This window comes from Humulus lupulus, chromosome 6 (assembly GCF_963169125.1).
Source record: "Humulus lupulus chromosome 6, drHumLupu1.1, whole genome shotgun sequence".
Classification (NCBI taxonomy): Eukaryota; Viridiplantae; Streptophyta; class Magnoliopsida; order Rosales; family Cannabaceae; genus Humulus; species Humulus lupulus.
Window position 1 is genome coordinate 219276264 of NC_084798.1, and position 19896 is coordinate 219296159.

General features: G+C 29.3%; 3 long non-coding RNA genes across 3 annotated transcripts; 2 read left to right on the plus strand and 1 right to left on the minus strand.

The window, feature by feature from the left end:
- On the plus strand, positions 1–594 carry LOC133784525 (uncharacterized). Its single transcript, XR_009871387.1, has 2 exons — positions 1–170; positions 329–594. It is a non-coding gene; the product is annotated as an uncharacterized LOC133784525 (long non-coding RNA).
- Positions 595–9067: 8473 nt separating this feature from the next.
- On the minus strand, positions 9068–9809 carry LOC133784526 (uncharacterized). Its single transcript, XR_009871388.1, has 2 exons — positions 9674–9809; positions 9068–9572 (listed from the first exon to the last, which is right to left on the minus strand). It is a non-coding gene; the product is annotated as an uncharacterized LOC133784526 (long non-coding RNA).
- Positions 9810–17610: 7801 nt separating this feature from the next.
- On the plus strand, positions 17611–18348 carry LOC133784527 (uncharacterized). Its single transcript, XR_009871389.1, has 2 exons — positions 17611–17762; positions 17897–18348. It is a non-coding gene; the product is annotated as an uncharacterized LOC133784527 (long non-coding RNA).
- The last annotated feature ends 1548 nt before the right edge of the window (positions 18349–19896 follow it).

Below are 19896 nucleotides of genomic sequence, written 5' to 3' on the forward strand. Positions count from 1 at the left end.
TAAGTAGTGTGAACTTGTCTTATGGTCCTTTGTCTCCCTCTTCTATATAAAGCACAAAAGATCGTAGCTAATTAAGTAATAAGAGATGGGGCTCTCTTCTGCCATTCGATTTATGATGATGATCATCATCGCTCTTATTCTAGCATCCAATCACTATTCTGTCACTGCAGGTACGTAAATATATATATATATATACAATAATTTATTAGTAATCTTTAGTTTTTATTTTAATTAGCAGCTGGTTTTTGTATGACTGCATCTTCTTTAGTTATTAATTTAATTTGACTTGTCCAAACATTTGTTTTGTTATTTGTTTGTTTGTTTGTAGATATGAAACCAAAAGAAAAAGTCATACCGATTAAGAGGTCACTTGCACCAGTTAATAACCAAGTTTGGAGACCAGTAACTCCACCTTCAGGAAATCCTGGGCACAATTAATCGAGTCATTTATATTTTGGCCGTTGTATTTTTATGTCATAGTGTTCTTGTTCGTACTTTTATTGTGTTCCTGTTCAGAGGTTTGAAAAATATTCTGAAACTTTTTATTTTGACTATGATGGTATTGTTTAATCATTAATTATGCTTTGTTTCGAATGGGAAGTTCTCTCTGTTGTAATTTCTCTTTTTTTATATATTAATGAAGTTTTTTTCTTTGAAAAAAAAAAAACTACTGCTGTCACCACCTTTATTTAAATTTTATAATTGACGAATTTTCAATTTTTTGGATCACACATAGTACATACCCAAATTAAGAAAATAGAGCAAAAAATATATATTTAAGGAAAATATAATTTTTTATAAATTAAATATCTACATAATCCTAATAAATAAATAATAAATATTTGACTTATTATTTATTAGTTAATAAATTAATTATGCCGAAATTATTTTATTTTTTCTTAATTCCTTAACTTATTATAATGATCCATGCTTAAGTAGTATATATTACAAAGAAGGCGTGAATGATTATTTGGTATTATGTATTTTATTGAAAAATAAATTTGATATCTTTTATTTTTTATAATTATCAATTAATACCCTTGCAAAAACTACATACTTTGGTACGTACCTAAGTGTGTTGAATTTTTAATACTCCCAAAAACTACATACTTTGGTACGTATCTAAGTGTGTTGAATTTTTAATACTCTCAAATTACCCTTACTTTTAATAATTTATCTTATTATTATAAATTTTTGTTACTCTTAAATGATTTAAATATATTTTCTATATTAATAAAAAAAAATTCTCAAAATACGTTTACTTACAACTTTAAAATCATTTTAATAAACAAAAATAAAAAAAATCAAATGATAGTACTTATTTTATTTAAAATGTATTTAAATATTTTTAAAAAATAGCATTTAGCTGTAACTAAAAAGAATTGCAAACATTATTAAAAAATATATAAAAAAAAGCAATTAAGAATGGGGAAGAGAGTGAAAAAAAATGTTGGGCAAGATGACAAGATCTAAAGGCTGAGGAAGATGGCAACGACTGGGGAAGACGATGGCGTTCAGATTTGGTTCGTGGCTTAGGTTGGGGCCGAAGAAGACGAGAACTGACAGCTGAGGAAGAGACTCTGATAGTCTGTGCAGCTGATTTTGTCGACGGGAGCTGCTCTAATTTTACTTCTTCTGTGGAAGCTGCTCTTCTTCTCTTTCTTCTGTGGGTCGATTTGATCATGAACTTAGTATGGGCATGGTAGAAAGCTTTTGGGTTTGTGATAAACTCGGATGTTTAAATTAACATTTATAAAATTATAAGAATTTTATTACAATTCTTACATATTAAGTTATAAAACAAGGTAATTATTCTAAATATAAATTAAAAATTAGATATTGTTTATGAAATTAAAACAAATTATTATTAAATTTGTACAAATCACACTTTCACATAAGCATGTCTTAAGAGAAAAGCTGCCTACAAGTGCACATACTTTTATGTAGGGCTGCACATCGAGTGAGTTGGTCGGGTTCGGGTTTGTTGGATTTTGGGGTGAGAGAAGGTAATGCTGAACTCACCCGAAATGCAGTCGGGGGTAGATGGGGTTTGGATCGGGTTAGGTTGTGGAACATCAGGTTTGGGTGGTGTCGGGTTTGGGTGGAGAGAAGTGTAATTGAACCCGACCAAAATATACTCGGTTGGGCCCGAATCTTTACTTGTTTTTATTTTTTTCCTTGTAAAAAGTAGACTATTAACTCTTTTTTTTTATATATAATTGGGTTAAGACTAAAAGTAAATTATTACAAGAGTGTTTTTTTTTCTTTAAGATAAAAAGTAAAAAACTAAAACAAATAATAATTTTAAAAAATCTAGGTCAGGTTCAGGTTACACTCGAACCCGAAATATTTTTGTTAAGACACCCGAACCCGACCCATTGCAGCCTTCGGGCTGAGCTTGACCCATCCCGACCTTGCGGGTTCACCATTTTTTTTAGTGTCTCAAGTGCGGGTCGGGCGGGTCCTGTGATTTGTCAGATTTTCGAGTCCAAAATTTTTATGTGGATGAATTACCATTAATGAGTCCGAGAGACTTTTTGCCAGCACAATTTGTAATTTTATGTTTGCAATCAAGAAAATATGATATATAAATATATATATATATATTCCATAAAAGAATAAGGAGACAATTAAGGGAATCTCGGCAGGCCATATCTGCTGAGAATAGATCAGGGAGACCCATTGAGATTGGAGACTCTTTGGCACATGAAAGTACCAATCTCGACAGGCTGAAGTTGAGTTTATGCCATCTATTGAAATAAGATGAAAATAAGAGAATTTATGGCTTAATTAGCTTTATATCACTAGTGGGATATACACATAATTTAATAAAAATAAATAAAACGATAAATCACAAGGAATGTAAGTTATTCTGTATAGCTTGTGACACGAAAGACTAATAGAAGACTAATGGAAGATGTGAATGTTGTACTAAATTTAGTACGAAAATTCACTAAATAATATATTTAACACAATTTTTTCAATTATTCTTTAATATATATAGAAATAAAATTAATACAAAAATAAAATTTTAATTAATAATTATTTAATATTTATTGAAAATAAATATAAAAATAATAATTTTCTACATTTGCATTAAATGCCAATAATAAATTAAATACTTAAAATAATAATAAAATAACCATTAGTCGTTGAAAAGTAAATAAAAAAAAAATTGCCAACTAACATATAGCTTTAGGGTTTATTGTTTAAAATGCAATACGAGGTCAGAAATACAAAATTTATTCATATTTTTCAAATAAAATTAAGAAGAAAAAAAAAGTAATATTGCAATATTGATATAAGGGTTTATACTTTTTTGGTAACTGTATTTTGTATTTTGTCTTATTACTTGTTTAGACCTTATGCTTTGACCAATTTCTTTTTAAATTATGTGTTTTGTAAAATTGTTCAAATAGACTTCTATATTCAATTTTAATGAAGAAAAAAATTGAATATAATAACACAGTTGCTAGGCAAAATATTTTTGTTTTTATTTTAAATTATTAGTTTGGTAGATTATTTGTAATTTTAGCTCAGAAAATTTTGATCAAAATCGAGTTTAGAGTTCTATTTGAACTATTTTACAAATCACGGAGTCTAAAAAGTCATTTGTCAAAACACATGGTCTAAACAGGTAATTAGACAAAATACATGGTTAAAAAAATGTATAAACCCTTGATATAACTTAAATAGGACATGATTGAATTATTTGAGGATTTTTTTCATCTAAATATTTGACTTTAAAAGAGTATTCTTTTCTCCTTTTTTTTTTTTTGGAGAAAAAATAGAGGAATTTTCTTAACGTTAGAAGAAATAGTGGTGGTCCTAGTGGGTTTCAAACACTGTTGTTTATTTAAACAGCTCTCTTTTATACTCAAAACCTAGGTAGGTTGTGGCTAATATTTAATTATACACATTGCATCAATTTTTTATCTTTCCCAAACTACTTATATATTAACATGTCCATTTATGGTTTTTGTACGTATTATGTTCAGTTGTATTTATTAAATTGTTGCCCAAACTATTAAATTATATATATATATAATACAGTTTATATTAATAAACTAATAAACTAAACACATCATCATAATCCTTTCATCATGACAAGTAATGCTGCAAATTATGCCAAGTGGAGTGCAATTAGCCTAGTTATATGTATATGTATATGTATATAAACACATATATTGTTTAATTAATCAGTAGTTAATTTAATTAATTAATACATGTATATGATTAAGCAGTATTTGATTATTCATTTGTCTTTTTTGGGTCTCTGAGATGATCACAACTTCACCACTCTCCACTCGTGTGCTGGTGGGAGTTGGTGGCATGTTAGTCAACTTGTCTTTGTATAATTTTTTATAATTATGCTTAGGCAACTTCCAAAGCCCTGAACCCCCAAACAAAACCACAGGTCGGTGACCCCAACTAAATATTAATATGGACATTATACTCTAATATATATATATATATATATAGAGTGACTACATTTTATTTACTTTTTGACAACATCGATGCAATTAGTTTGTGATTTTTACCTCTCGATAATTTTTTTATATCACAATGTACATTGTAATCATTTAAGACATTCTGCAAATTTTTAAGAAATTTCAAAAATTTACAGTGCTGAAAATAAGGTTCAATCAGTTGACTTTTACATGTAAAAAAAAAAAGTATGTGCGCAACAAACTGCTTGATTCCTGTTTTCACTACTAAAACTTATTTATAATTTATTGAAAATTTGTAGGATATTTTAGATAAGTACAATGTACACCATCATATAAAAATTTTGGGATTATGTTTATCTAAGTGTCGAAAAAAACACATTGTTATTATATATACTTTCTTTAAAAGAAAACAAAATCGATATTGATGTTGTTTACAAATGTCTATATATTGACTGGTGTCGTCTTTTGTGATGTAGGACTGAAATTATTAAAGGAGTTTATAATATTTTTCTTTGGTGTTTGTATGGCGTCTGCATATACTTTCTTACTTAATTTTCAAATGCATCTAATTATCCTTTTTTTTTTAAAAAAAACATCCGAGTATATGCATTGACCTTATCGATCTATTATTATTGTAGTTAACTACAATAATAATAACGTTGTTATCCATTGCGTTTGAATGCTTATAACAACTAAATGATTGGTCGATTAATTAACATGCACATCTAATTATATATATATATATTTATTTATTTATATATTTATACATCAAATATGTCCTCCTTGGTGTGAATGATATAACAGAAATTGTCTTATCGAGTCTTAAAATTTTTCTAAGAAAACACATAGAATAAAACATTAATTAGCTTAACGTAGTTCTTAGAGTAGATATCTTGTCTTCCCTTTTCCGTACAAATTAATTAAATTTATATATTATTATTAGCGGTTTGAACAAAAGAAAGAAAGAAAGAAAAACTTAATGGAAAGTTTATAAGAGTGCACATAATCATCATTTGCCAACTAGCTATAGCTATAGGCAGACCTTCAATAAAAACAAATTTTAATGATTAATACTAAAGGTGTTCAAAAAGTGCTATTCTGATTTCGACACATTTTTAAATTAATCACTAATCATTCATAAATACATATTTTTTATTATTAATTTCCCTAATATTTATTTATGGTTAAATTATTATTATTATAGATATATTTAATTTAAAATTAATGGCTATACAAACTGAAATTTGACTTGTAAGATTCAGCTCATCATTTTCTTTATTAATATAATAGGTTGGGGATAGTTTTTAACACGTGATCGATCATCAGCGATTACTAGAATTGGAAAATGATCATGGAAACAGATGAGTATTAATGATCGATAGACAGAGCTGATTTTGTTTTGATTTCAATGAAATTAACTTAAGGGTTTTTTTTTTTGAGAAAATGATTTATTTTTTAAAGTCATTATTTTGTACTCTATTTTAGTTTAGTTTTGATAATTCTTTTCAAAATGACTTTTTATAATTTAGACAATTAGTTAAAAATTTAAATAATTGGTCGAAAAATTCAAACAATCTATTAAAAAATTCAAATAGTCGATCAAAAAATTCAAACAACTAGTCCAATTTCAAACAGATATCATCATTTTACAAAAAAAAAAAAAAAAAAGTATAAGTATGTCCAAAATAATGCCATTACACCTTCCACTGGCCATCCTGTAAACACAATAATATATATATAAATTAATAAAAATTTAACCATAAATAATATCTGGGAAAATATTAATTAAAATTGTACTGTATTCAACTTGGAAAAGAAACACATACGTATAATTTGGACAGCGGACTCCATAGGAGGGATATTGGAAGAGAATAAGAATGGCACAGAACAAACGTAAAGCTACCCATAATAGTTGCCTCATCTTAGTTAGTTATATATCTACCTATGATGATTTTCGAATTGCCTAATTCACCTATACATAGCTTCTTTATATATATAAATATATATATATATATCAGTCTAGGTCAATGGAGGAAATTAAGAGGAAATGAAACTGTACTGCCTCGTATACGTTAGTCTTTCTCGATCGTTGAATCTTCTTAATTAAGAGTATTGGATTGGATCAGCCAATTTTGTATTACAATAATTAAATAATATATATATATATTAAGTTTTAATTATACATTATATGGGAAAGTTTTAATAATAAGAATTAAACCCTTATTAAGGTATAAAAAGAATTGCAGCACTTTGATTTGTATAGAAAAACCCAATAACATCGTCATGCACTTTTCAAAATCTTATAAACTATCTATTATTACCAAAATTATTGTCCCTGCTATAATTTTTTTTTTGTAGTGAGACTTTTATATACTTATTAGACCAACTTCATTGTAAAATATAAATTATTAATTACCCTTAATAATTAATGTAAAATATATTAATTATTAAAGGGAATTAGCATGCTAAAACTATAATTTTTTTTACTAAACATTAAATTTAATTAAAAATAAATTCTACATGGACTTGTGAATAGACCGACTTGGTCAACAAGTGAGGGGCCTATTTGTGGGCCCCCTAAGTGTGCATTTATACATATACAAAAATTTGTCTTTTTTTCTTTTTAGGGTTATTAAAGACTTATTTGATGCTAAATATTTTATCCAAATATAAACTTATTACTCTATATCATCAATAATACTTATTATTTATTTTGTAATTTAAAATTATATATAACTGGTACTATATGAATTTGACAAATAAAATTTTATCAATATAACTAAACTGCATTTAGTTTTAAATAATTAAATAATGAAATTTGAATTTGAAACCATATAACTAAGAATAATTTGGCTATATAGATTAATTTTTGTTTATCAAATTTTTGTCTAGAATACCAATATATATTATTATAAATATATAGTATGAAATGTGTATTTTGATAAACATATACATCATAAATTTCATTATAAATAAAAGTACGTTATATTGAGTTCTATATATAGTTATAACATTATACTAACACAAACTAATTGTAAACTTATTGAAAGCGTTAAAATAATTTCTATACGACGTTTTGATGACAAAAGCTCCGAATTACATTTATAATTTATGTAGTTTTATTACTTGTCACAATTAAGAAAATGTTATTTCTGAAATTTTTATTAAGTAAATGGATTTTATTAACAAATTAATGATGTTTTTGTAGATTAACTATTAATTAGAGAGGCAATGAATTATTATATGTTATCGGAAAATGTTACATGATAGAAGAATAAGTGGCCAATATTTTGTTGAGTTGTTTTGATGAATTAATGTGAGATTAGTCATATTTCAATTATGGAATAAATTAACATCCATACTACCATATATACTGGTCAGGGACCGGTATAGAAATTTAGAGCAATGTTGAATGCTTCAACAATAATTAAGGCCATTGGTGCTTCTTCCATTAATTATTGATTTCAAAATTAAATTTCTGAACGAAATGAGAAATAATGGATACTATTATTTATATTAATTTCCAAATAAAATTAAACATATGAACATGTGAAAAGGCATTTTTCCATATAATTATTATTTTCCTCTTTACATGTGTTATTAAAATAATATGAATAAAATTTATTATTGAATATAGGCTAAAATAATGAGGTAGCAAAAGATGTTCACTTGCTTACAAGAAGAGCGTCAAAATACTCGTTTCATTAAATGTCGAAACTTATTTGACTCAAACACTATGCGAAAATAACATGGCAGATGACTTTTTTAAATCTTATTTTTGTATCGATTTGCTTTGCTAATTAATATATGAGTAATGATATGTGCACTCAAAATATGTACCAAAATGAGTCCCTATTTTTATAAATGTGATTAGTTAGACTAAATTACTTTACTATATGTAATATTAGTGTATATATTTTGGGTGCACATATCATTAATTTTAATATATAGTGTCCACATTTTTCAACAAGGTATGGCACATTAATCACGTAATAATTAATAAAGAATACCGTTAATTTTAAGTTCACAGAACTTGACTAAAGAAGTAGTTGATGCGGATGACTACATATACAATGCTTACACTAATCATTGTATATGCATAATTTTTATTATTAATTTCCCTAATATTTATTTATGGTTAAATTATTATTATTATAGATGTATTTAATTTAAAATTAATGTCTATACAATCTGAAAATTGACTTGTAAGATTCAGCTCATCATCTTCTTTATTAATAATAGGATGGGGATAGTTTTTAACAAAACAAAGCTAGCATGCTTCACATTTATATATACTTTATGATCGATCATCAGCAGACTTTGCAATTACTAGAATTCGAAAATGATCATGGAAATAGAGCTTATTTTGTTTTGATTACAATGAAATTAATTTAAGAGTTCAACAAAATGACTTATTTATTAAAGTCTTTTTGTACTCTAACTTAGTTTTAATAATTCTTTGCAAAATGACTTCTCATAATTTAGACAGTTAGTAAAAAATTTAGACACGTAGTTGAAAAACTCAAGCAGCCGGTCGAAAAATTTAGATAACTGGTCGAATTTTAAACAGATATCATTTTCTAAAAAAATTATCAAAAGTAGATCAGAGTGCAAAATGACTTACAAAAATATATTATTTTCACAAATTTTTTATTTTTTTTTATGAATAAGAATCAATGTATTACTCAACAGCCAAAGGTTACAACCAACCAAATACAAACCAACCAATCCAACCACAAATACAACTCATTTTTACTGATTTTAGAGACCCATTCTCTATCTATGGTTTGAGCCTTTTTAGGCATTACAAGTGTGATCCTAACCTGAATCTCCCTAATAACTCTTTGTACAGTATTATCAACAAGCCATAATTTGTTGCTCTGGAACACATCATTTCGGACTTTCCAAATGTGATATACAAGAGCTGCAAGAGCAGCATACAAAAAGCTCTTCCGAATAACACTCATCCTCTTAGCTTTATAGATCCAACGAATTAAATGCTCCAGAACACAAATTTCTTTTTAACGTTACGGATGTCCACTTATAGCTGGTGCGGGAGGTGGAGGGGGCCGGTCCTCCTTGCGACCAGTAATGTCAGCACACCCAGGACTACTGCCCATCCTGTAAACGTATAAATTAATAAAAATTTAACCATAAATAATATCTGGGAAATTATTATTAATTAAAAGTGTACTGTATTCAACTTGGAAAAGAAAACATACGTATCATTTGGACAGCAGACGCCATACGAGGGATATTGGAAGAGAATAAGAATAGCACAGAACAAACGAAAAGCCATCCATAATAGGTTCCTCATCTTAGTTAGTTATATCTACCTATGATGATTTTCGAATTGCCTAATTAACCTATACATAGCTTCTTTATATATAAAGAAAACAAGTCATGTCAACTGTTTCGATCAAAGAAAATTCTCAAAGAAAAATAAAACGAAGGCAAAGTCAGTCAAGCAAAACAAATCAAAGACAACAAAGTCAGTCAAGTAATAATTAGCGAGTACTGCGTATATACTACGTTTTGAACAAGTCATCATCTTTTTAAATCTATAAATATTATCATATAGTTGTATTTCAACAATTCGCTGAATATTACTGAATATCGTTGTATAAATATTAATATTTTCTTGGTCTACATTCTGTTAATATTTTAAGAATTTTAAATAATTTATGGTGCTAAAAATAAATTTTCAATAGTTAAAAATAAGTATGTGTGTAATCAATTATTTAAATATTATTTTTGATACTAAAAATTATTAGATTGTTTTACAAATTTTTTGCCAAATATTCTAAAATAAGTATATTTTACAAGGCCATAAAAAATTAGAATTATTAAGATTCTCTTCTCTTCTCTTGGTAACTTTCTCAGCTTAGTGCTGGTGCCATGGCAGGGGGATCGAAAGTGAAGAAGAAAAGAGGAAGACCTAAGTGTGGGCCTTCTTTGACGGAGGCGCCAAGGAAGATACGATCGGTGGACGAGGTGACGGGAGTGGAGGCAATTGTTTTCTCTAATGATGAGGATGCTGGTAATGTGGTTTTGGCCGGTTCTCCCCCAGAAACACGTATGAATTTACAGAGGAGATTTGAACTTGGTGAACAATTTGGTACGCATGAGGGTTAAGATGGTAATTCCCTTTTGCATAAATCTCCCTTGATATCTGCGTATGGGTCTGGTATTAGTTGGGCTAAGGGATCTGTGTCTAAGGATTTGTCCCAATTATTTGTAGACTCAGGCAAAGATTATAAAATTGATGATAAAAAAGTTAAAATCGACATGGTTGATATTGAATATGAGGTTAACTTCTGGATTTCCTCAATTGTATGCTATGTGTTAGGGGCTAATCCACCCTTATCTGTAATGGAGGGTTTTTGTAGGAGGATGTGGAAGGATATGGGTATAGATAAGGTTGCTACATAAGCTCATGGATTTGCATTGTCCGTTTTTCTACAGTGGAGCAGAGGGACCTTGTTCTTGCTAATGGTTTTCTATTTTTGATAAAAAAAAAAAACCTTTGATAATGAAACCTTGGAATGCTACAGATGATTTCAAAAAAGAGGATGTCAAGAAAGTTCCCATTTGGGTTAAATTGTCGAATTTGGATCTCAAATATTGAGGAGAGAAAACTTTATGTAAGATTGTCTCTCAAGTGGGTGAACCTTTGAAAGTGGATCTGATTACAAAGGCCAGAGAGAAACTGAATTTTGCCAGGGTTCTAATTGAGGTGTCAATTCAACAGGAATTTCCAAGTATTATTAGTTTTATCAATGAATTTGACAAAGAAGTGGATTTGGCGGTGACTTATGAATGGAAACCCACAACTTGTACTAACTGTAAGGGTTTGGGACATGATGCTGTCACATGTAAGAAGTAAGAAGGGAAAAAGGTATGGGTGCCTAAAGATAAACATCTTGAGGACAAACCAAAAACTAGAATGGTTGATGATGATGGATTTCAGCTGGTTACTAAAGGTAATAAGACTGCAGGTTTGGTTTTGAAGGATTCCTTTCCAGAAAAGATTCATAATTCCTTTCAAGCTTTGGGGAGGGTTCATGATATTGAGAATGAGGAGAATATGGCTACTGTTATCACTAAAGGAGGAGGAGCACCTCCTGCAGCAAATGGATAAAGTGCTAGCTTGGAATGTGAGGGGACTCAACCAAAACTGAAAGCAACAGGAAGTGAAGAATTTTATTTTTACTAATAAGATTGGTTTGGTGGGTCTCCTAGAGACAATGATTAAAGCTCGAAAGTTAGGCGCTTTATTCCTCAATATGTTTAGTAGTTGATGTTTTACTAGTAATTGCTTGGAATCCTGCTATGTTTACTATTGATATTCGATTTTCTTCTAGCCAAATGGTTCATTTCTGGGTTGAACCTCGAAGTGCGGGGCGACCTTTCTTTTGTACCTTTGTTTATGCCTTCAATGATGAAGAGAGGAGGATGTTGTTATGGCATGATCTTGCTGGTTTAAACTGTCAGGAGGCGTGGATTGTTCTTGGTGACTTCAATGCAGTGATTACTCAGGAAGAGCGAATTGGAGAACGGGTTAGGCTTCTTCACTCAGATGGTTTTCGGGAGTGTTTGGAGGTTTGTGAATTGGTGGACATTAAATACAGAGGTTGCTACTATACTTGGAGTAATAAACAAGATCCTCCCAATAGGATTATGGCTAAACTTGATAGAGTAGTTGCCAACCAGCAATGGATGGATGAGTACTATAGCGCTGAAGTGTATTTTATGCCTGAGGGTCTTTTTGATCATGCCCCTGCAGTCCTTTCTTTAAGCACTATGGTGGTTATGGGAAAGAAGCCTTTTCGTTATTTTAAAGTTTGGCAACAGTATGGTGGTTATCAAGACCAAGTTGAAGAGGCGTGGAGGACTCTTGTCATAGGCACTGAAATGTTTCAGATTGTGAGCAAATTAAAAAAAGTTAAGGAGGCTTTAAAGAATCTGAATAGGGTCCGAATTGGTGATCTAGGGGCTTCTTTTATGCAGGCTGAGCGGGTTTTACAAAGTGTCCAGCAACAGCTTCATGGGGACCCTAGGAACTCCTCTCTTTTGAATGAGGAAGTTGCAGCTAAAACTGAATGTAGGCGTATACATGGGCTGTATGTTGAGTTTTTAAAGCAGAAAAGTAAGATGAATTGGATTTTTCAAGGTGATGAGAATACCAGATTTTTTCATCAAAGTATTCGAGCTAGAAGGATGCAAAATTCTATTACTCAAATAAGGGATATGCATGGCCGATTGCAGACTACTGCAGAAGGAGTTTTGAGAGCTTTTCTAGAATTTTATCAACAATTACTTGGCTCTAAATTTGAGGGCAGGAAGAAAGTAAAAAATTGTGTTATGAGAGAAGGACCGAGTCTTTCTCAGTGTGATCTTCAGCTTTTGCAACGACCGTTTGAAAAACTTGAAGTCAAGGATGCTTTATTTTCTATCCCTGGAGAGAAGGCCCCTGGACCAGATGGTTTTAGTAGTTATTTCTACCATCATCATTGGAATTTGGTGGGAGATGAAGTGAGTTCAGCGGTGTTGTCCTTTCTTGAGCATGGGGCTTTGTTGAAGGAGATCAACACTACAACCATCACTCTTATCCCTAAGGTAACCTGCCCGGAAAGTGTTAGTGATTTTAGGCCAATCTCTTGCTGTAATGTTCTTTATAAACTAGTGGCTAAGCTTCTTAACTCTCGGTTACAAGCTGTTTTAGATGAGATTATTGTTGAGAATCAGAGTGGTTTTATTCATGGAAGATACATTGCTCATAATATAATGGTGTGTCAAGACTTGGTTCGACATTATGCTAGGAGGGGGGCCAAACCTAATTGTCTAATCAAGATTGATATTAAGAAAACTTATGATACTATAGATTGTGATTTCTTAGAGGAGATGTTAGAGGCTTTTGGGTTTCCTATACATTTTAGGAAGCTTGTGATGACTTGTGTTCGGACTCCCAGATTTTCCCTTATGATAAATGGTTCCCTTCATGGTTGTTTTGCGACTCAAAGGGGTCTTAGACAGTGAGATCCGTTATCCCTCCTTTTATTTGTGCTTGGAATGGAATACTTATCTAGAACTCTTAAAAATACAGCTCATTCAAATGATTTCAAATTTCATGAAAGGTGTGGGGAGTTCTAGCTTACTCACCTTTGTTTTGCAGACGATGTGATTCTTTTCTCATATGGGGAATATAAATCCATATACACTTTAATGAAAGGTTTTGAGCTGTTCTCTCAAACATCTGGGCTACTTGCTAATAAAGACAAGTCTGAAGTTATTGTTTGTGGTATGAATGACAGGGAAGTTCAACGAGTTCTTCATTTTTCTGGTTTCAAGAGAGGCTTTCTTTTGTTTCGTTATTTGGGAGTGCCATTTTGTCCCAAGAAGATTTCCTCGTTGGATTGTGAAGTGCTTATTGAGAAGATGGTTGCTAGAATCCGTTGTTGGAGTTCGAAATTTCTGTCCTTTGCTGGCCGAACAGCACTTATTAACTCGATCCTTATTGCTCTCCATACTTACTGGGCTCAGATCATGCTGCTTCCTAAAAGAGTTTTTCAGAGAATTAAGAGTATATGTAGGGCGTATCTTTGGAAAGGGCTTGCTGGTTTTAAGGGGCCGGGTAGTGTTGCTTGGGAGGAGGTTTGAAAAAGCAAAAAGAAGGGTGGGTTGGGCATTCGTAATTTTGAAATATGGAATGTAGCAGCCATAGGGAAGTACTCTTGGGCCATGGCTACTCATAAAGAGAACTTATGGGTTAAATGGATCCATGAAGTGTACCTTCGAGGTGAAAATTGGTGGGATTATGAGGCTCCCCCTTCTTTAAGTTGGTACTGGAAGAAAGTGATTGCTGTCAAGAATGTCTTAAAGCAACATTTTACGATGCAAGAGTTTATTGGACAGCAGTATAGTATTACTAAAGTGTACAAAAAAATTTCAGGTATGGCTGATTGTGTTCCTTGTTTTTGGGCTTCATCTGTGTGGAATAAGATGAATATACCAAAGCATTCTTTCATTCGTTGGTTAGCTATTCTAAATAGACTCAAGACCTGCTCTAGACTAGTTCATTTTGGAGTGATTTCTGAACCTTTTTCCTTAGTTTGTGGGGGCAATAATGAAGATGTTTCTCACTTGTTTTTTGACTGTCATTATAGCAAGAGTTGTTTGCAAATGATAAAAGATTGGTTAGGTTGGCAGGTTAAGACTTGTAATCTTTAGAAATTGTTACGTTGGTTGGCTCGTGGTCATAGATTGAACAGGTTCAGGCGCTGTGTGTTCGCTACTGCCTTGGCTGCTGCGACTTATCATATTTGGAGCATGCGTAATGAGGTGTTATGGGAATCCAAAGAGAGACATATTGATAGAACAGTTTTGCTTATTAAACAAGATGTTTCTAGGAGAGTGAGTAAATTTCTCACTGATAGACTTAACTCGTTAGATAGAGAGTGGTTTGATCATTTACTTGTATATGTTGTATAGTTTGTTGTTTTGACTCCTTTTGTGGAGTTTGTTAGTTGTAAAGTTTGTTTTTGCTGCAATAAAATTGACTTACTTAACAAAAAAAAAATTAGAATTATACTATCCAAAAAAGTAGATGCAAACCCGTCCTTCCGAAAGATATTTATTGGCGTATTTATTTAAAAAGTGAAAATTGTTTAATTTGACTATTAAAAATAATAAAAACATAAAGCTAAAAAATATATAATTATTAAAAACAAAATCTTGATATATTATCCATAAACTTTTTTCTTTTTTAAGAAATGTGTAATCTCTCTTTTGCCCCTCATATAACGTAATAAAAATTAAACCGAATGTTATATATATGATCAATATTTTCACTATAAATTAAAGACGAATGCACACACTTGATTATTTTCCCACATTTGATTCAGCCTCAGGTTCTATCAGGTATAGTCATATTGGCATATATCTATCTTCTATCTCTTTTATATAATAAATGTGTAGATAATGAAAATTCTTAGTTTTAATAGTTTTTTATTTTTTTAATTTCACAAAATATTCTTATATTTAACAAAATATTTTTATATTCACAACAAGAAAAAAATGGCTTTTACTTCGGTTTTTAAGCTGAATTTACTTCGGTTTTTGCTAAAATTCGCAACCGTAGTAGTTCAGAGGGAAGTAAAATTAGTTAAAAACCGAAGTGAAAAATAAGTTTTCTACGTCCGTTATTATGTAAAAACCAAAGTTGAAAGTGGGAATTCTACTTCGGTTTTTACATAATAACCGAAGTAAAAAGTGGGGTACGCTTCCTTGTTGGGCACTTTCTACTTTGGTTATTATGTAAAAACCGAAGTAGAATTCTCACTTTCTTCTTCGGTTTTTACATAATAACCGAAGTAGAAAGTCTCGTTTTTTTAATAATTATTTCTAATTATTTTTAAATGGCTCAATTCTATTTATATATATATTTCTATCTAATTTTTTTTTAAATAGTCTAATTATATGAATTTATAGTTATATATATTTTTACAATTGGAATTGATTTATTTTCATTTAATTTATAACAGAAATAAAAATCACAAAATTTATACACTTAGAATTAAAATTCTTATAAAATTAAATATTTATACATTCACGTAATTGTTAAGGAGAATAACCTAATCATTCATATATGCATTCACATAATTGTAATTAAGTAAAATATCATAACATTTATATATACATTCACATAAAACTAAATGTATGTATAGACAAAATAGTGTTACTAATAAATTTAAGTCATCAATCGGCTTAACTATTCTTGTTGGATTTGCAAGATGTCCTCCCGACCCTTGACGACAATTTGGCTACTAGTAACTTTGTCATTTAGTTCATTCTACGAAACAAACCAATGATAGATTAAATTAGTAACTTGTAATAACACTTAAAAAAAAATTCCTACTTTGCTTTAAAACACTTACAACTCTTTCTTCAATTTTTTTTGTAAAAATTATCTTCAACAAGAGTTTTCTTTATTTCTCGCGCTCCTATCCAAATTTCATATCCTTTACATCTTCCACTCCTAGTTCTTTTTTCTAGGACATCCAATATAATTGAAGTTTAATTATTAAATTTTCCTAAGTCTAACAAAATTTTAGCAGCATAATAACTGCATTTTAACATCTTCAAAAATATTAAAACATATAAATAACACACAAAATATCTTGACATAGTGTGTGAATTAGAAAAGCAAAAAAAACTAATAAAATCTATAAAAAAATTGGTAGAGTTTCCTTTGTTTTTGTAGCATTTCCCAATTTTATAATTATATATAAATTCAATACAAACAAACACAAAATCAACACACATAATTCCATCCTTATCTCACCACCCATAACAAATTTCCCAGAACCTACTTCACTAAAGTAAAACATGCATGATTTAACTCTAATTTTATAAATAAATATTGCAATAGTAATAATTGATAAATATCTATTTTTAAGTTAGTTTTAAAAATATATTCTGTTAAATATTTAGAATATTCCGTTAAAATTAATATTATAAACTGTTAAAATTAAAAAAAAAAAATTGTTTTCTACACACTTATTATACGTTAAAATTATGCGAATAAAATAAAATTATTTCAAACAAATATTTAATATAAATTCAATTGTTAAAAAGTATTATTATTATTATTATAATAATATATAGTACACAATCCTAATGTTTTATGAAATTTAGGTACAATATATATTTAAAAATTATATTAATATAAATACAAATAACATAAAATATCATTATTATAATAATATTTAATAATTATTTTAATATAAATTTAAATATTAATAATTATATGAATATAACTTTAAATATTATATATAACAATATTTAGTATATAATTTTATATTTTATGAAGAAAAAAAATATCATTTATATTTAAAATAAAAAGAAAACATGTTACTATATATAATAATCTAACTTATACAGGCATTAACAAGCAATATATAAATATATATACATTTTGAATTCAAAAAGTGCGAGCTACCCAAGTCATGAGGCATAATAGATAGTACTCCAAAGAAGATTCAACGAGACATGTATATATTGTCAAAAGACTAACGAGGCACATATTAGTTTCCTCCATTGACTAAAGATAGTGATATATGTATATATATATATATATACCCAGATTTTCAATACACACATATACAATAAAGAAGGTTACTCAACTAGGAAATGATCATAATATATGATTAACATGATGATGAGGCAGCTATTATGGGTGACCTTACGCTTGTTCTGTCTTGTTCTTATTCTCTTCCAATATCCCTCCTTTGCTCAACGCGGTCCCTCATCGTATGTCTTTGATCTATTTAGAAAATTAACCAATTAATTGTAATTAATTTCCCTAATGATATATATTTATTACGATTTTGAAATATTATTAATTAGTTATTATATATTATTCTTTCTATATATAATGTATTCAGGGTGCCGTCGCCGGTTCCTAGAGGTCGTGCTGATCACACTCCGAATAAAGCCCCTTCACCCCCAAAAGGAGCTGGGCCTAAGAATCCATAAGAACATCAGATGCCTTATAATTTATAATTAATTGTTGTATAATTAATCCATAAGATCATATAGCTAGTGATTTAAACTATTGTGTTCGCATAAAATTAATACTTCAACATGAATAAATATATATATATATATATATATTCATCTTTATTTTGTTAAGAACAAATATGTGATCACTCTTAAGTTTGCGTTATTAATGTCTGATTTCTTCTTTCCCACAATTATAATATGATCAACATAGGAGAATAAATAGAGTAACAACTTTTATTAAATCTAACTCTAGTCATAAACTCATCAAATTTAAGATTTCATTGTCTAATAAGAACTTGTCTCAGACCATGCAGTGATTTTTGTATCAGGCATATACGTATTTGTTTTGACCACTACTTTCAAACCCTTCGAGTTGCTTTATATATAGATTTTCTCATCAAGTTTTTTCCATGTAGAAAGGTTGTCATCACTTCCATTTTATTCACCTCAAGATTAAATCTAGCTACCTTTGAGATTATATATAATTCAGATCGATTAAAGTTTGCTTAACCATATATAAGAAAATATTGGAGCTTGATGAAGTGTATGCTATTCTATAGTGCCTTCCTATACCTTCCTTGCTACAATAATCATTGAACTTTTTGATTCTCTTAATTTCCTATATATTTGATGTTCAATCAACTTCTTCCATCTTACAAAATTTTTGAAGGCCTCATCTTTAATTACAGATAGACCCTTATCATTAAAGTCTACTTTTACATAACAAGGATAATGTTTTCTAAACTAATATTTTCTTAAATCATATTATTTGCAAAATGAAAGTTATTTTAATAAATTATTTATAAAACGATAACAAAGTATCGAGTGTGTTAAAAAAATAAAGATTTTCCAAAAAAATTATTAATATAGACTATTGTTCTCTCTAAAACAATATATTAAAATTTTTAATTTTACTAATTACTCTTTATAATAAGATATATATATTTTTTTTTGGTTAAGACCAAACTTCTTACATCATGGAAAACCAAGACTTTGGCCGTGCATGGGGCCCCTAGCAACTATAGTAGACTTTGGCTGAGTTTACTTATTGTGTCTACGCTCTCACATGGATAGAGAAACTCAACACAATATTGACCACATACACCCAAAACAATATGTTTCTAACATTTTCCGAATAATATTTCCACAATATTGAAGCAACATTTTCTCTAGTCAGCCAGGTCTCTATATCTGATTTTTTTGGGATTTATAGTTTAGTTTTTTCCCAAGTCATTTAAGATGGGGTTCTCAAGTATTCCAGTTCTATGTGCAGCACTAATTAATAATATGTTTTTGAAGAATATTAATCCTGTGAAATTAAAAAAAACACATGCTCTCTCCTATACCTTTATATTGAATGTAAGTAAATAAGAATGAAAATTAACCTTATAATCTTTCATATTAATACACTAACCGGACCTCATTCTACAGGAACCAAATTTTCGGTCCCACTTACATGTACCAATTCATGTCTCAACCACTTATATATGGACAACTCAATTAAAATGCCACATATACATTTAACAGATTTTTTATTAACCCATATACTTTTAACACCACCGTTAGTGCAGGATGGCTTCTTTGCAATTAATTCTCTTTATTAATATTTTTATTATTTACAAAAACCTTTTCAAATTCCAATTTCTTTTTTTTATTACTGTTAGTCCTATTAAGCTTCTCTTTTTAATTTGATCAATAAAAACTATCAGATTTCTCTGCCTTACAGTCCCTTAAGAAAAGCAAATTCTCTGCACTCACAAAATTTTACATATATGGTCCTACTGTGAAAAGTTAGTAATATATATATATATATCTCTACTTTTTGTTCTATTTGATTTATTTATTATATATATATAAAAAAGAAAATCAATCTTGACTCATA